Below are 2017 nucleotides of genomic sequence, written 5' to 3'. Positions count from 1 at the left end.
GAAGAAAAAAAAACAAATCTCCCCTCAATCCCCCCTATTATCTCCTTCTTCTAATTTCCAATCTCCTTCCTCTAGCTTCACAATCCCCTTCTTCTTCTTCCCACCCAGGGATCTCCACTATTTGTAAATCAAGTCTCTCACAAAAGTCTCTTAGGTCCTCAGGGAATCTCAGATGTGCTGTAACTCCATTCTTCCACCCGATTAAGCATTCTGGTATACCCCATCTATAGTGCACATTCTGCTTTTTCATCTGCTCTAACAGGGGTTTCAAGGATCTCCTTCTCCATATGGTCTCTGGTGTCAAGTCCGCATAAATCTGTATATCCATATCTCTATACTTGCTTTTCCTTTTATCTTTTTCCAAATCTCTTCTTTATCTCCCCATATCTGGAATTGGACAATTATATCTCTTGGTTTCTCTATTCCACTTCTTTGTTGTATCCTTCCTACTCTATATACACCTTCTAGATTCACCACTTCTGTTTCTGGTTTATCCATTATAGAGTTTATGATTTTACATATTATGCTTCGTATCTCTTCTCCCTTTGCGGTCTCTGGGACTCCTCTTTCTCTGAGATTGTTTCTCCTGTCTCTATTTTCTTGTACCCCCATCTTATAAAGTAGTTTCTTTTGCTCTTTCCTGATACCAATTGTTCTTTTTTCCAGTTCAAATATGTCTTGGGTGTGGTTTTTAACTCTTTCCTCCATCTCCTCTACCCTTAATAATATCTGCCCCAGGTCACTCCGAATATTTACCAGTTCTTGCTTTATCATTTTTTCAAAATTTTTAAACATATCCGCCATCTCCTTCTTGTTTGGTACTTGTAGCTCATTTTCTAGTTCTCTTATCTCCAAATTTTCTGTTGTTTGTTGGCTACTAAATTGCGTTCCCACCGAGGGCTTAGGGCTACCTTCCAAGCTTATTTCCAGTTCACTTTTTTCCCCAACAACTTGAGACCTTTCTGGAGTCACATTACCTTGAGACGTATATTTTTTTTTATTGTACCTGTCTGAGACCCCTTTAGCCCACTACTTTTAACACTTTTGTTTTTCATCTCGTAGGCTCGGCTTTTCCTCCTTCGCTCCTTACTCTCGCTTTAAATATTGCAACCACAATAAGATCTAGACACTTTAGGCCTGGGACTCAGATTTCAATCCTCTTTTTAAATTGTCCACTTTCCCAATATATTTCCTTTCTGTATCTTCTTGTTATTACATTAGATCACTTGAAGACTCCCCCAGGGAATCCCCCCTTTTACTAGTCCTCTTTATCTTTCCAGCAGTATACTTGTATGCAGTTTTGGCCGCCCCGAGCTGCCCACACTCACCCTCTCCTTACGATTCCCTCCATTGGATTAATTAGGACAGCGCAGGCCTCCGACAAAGAGCTTCAATCATCTTTTTCTCTTCGGGGGATTCCTCTGGGCTTCTCCTCCAGCAGTTCACTTCCCACTCCTCTCTGATTAGAATCTTTTCAGCCAGGGGCGCTAGGGGCTCACTGTCTGTATTATATCACTATGCTGGGGGGGGGGGAAGCATCAGCGTCTTTCCCTTTCCTCGGACGCCGGCTGGCTTTTCCCCTTTCCCAGAGCTCCTCTGTGGCTGGTCGTGAGATCACGCCCCGTCTCTTCGTCCTCCCAGCAGCCCCCCTCCTTGGGTCGTTCTTCCTCCAGCGTTCCTAGTCTCTGCACTCTCTCTCTCCGCCACACCCGGGGCCGCCAACCTCAGATCTGGCTACAAACGGGTAAGTCCCTGGCTCAGTGCCTTTACCCCAACAGGTATCCGAGGCGATGCGGAGGCATCAGGGAGCACTCACCCTGTGCTAGTCTACGCCGCCATAGCCAGCCCCCCCCCCTTTTTCTTTTCTCATCCTTTTCTTTCTCCTTACTTGGCCCTGTACAACTTGCCTCTTCATCCACAGGACAATACCTCCACACCCTTTGATGATTGCTTGCATGATTACATTCACAATACGGCTTTACCAACACTTAAAGTGGACACTAGAGACTTACTGGAC

This window comes from Staurois parvus, unplaced genomic scaffold (assembly GCF_062004578.1).
Source record: "Staurois parvus isolate SC_StPar_1 unplaced genomic scaffold, SC_StPar_1.0 ptg000501l, whole genome shotgun sequence".
Lineage (NCBI taxonomy): Eukaryota > Metazoa > Chordata > Amphibia > Anura > Ranidae > Staurois > Staurois parvus.
The sequence above is the reverse complement of the archived record's forward strand: the minus strand, read 5'-3'. Positions refer to the sequence as shown.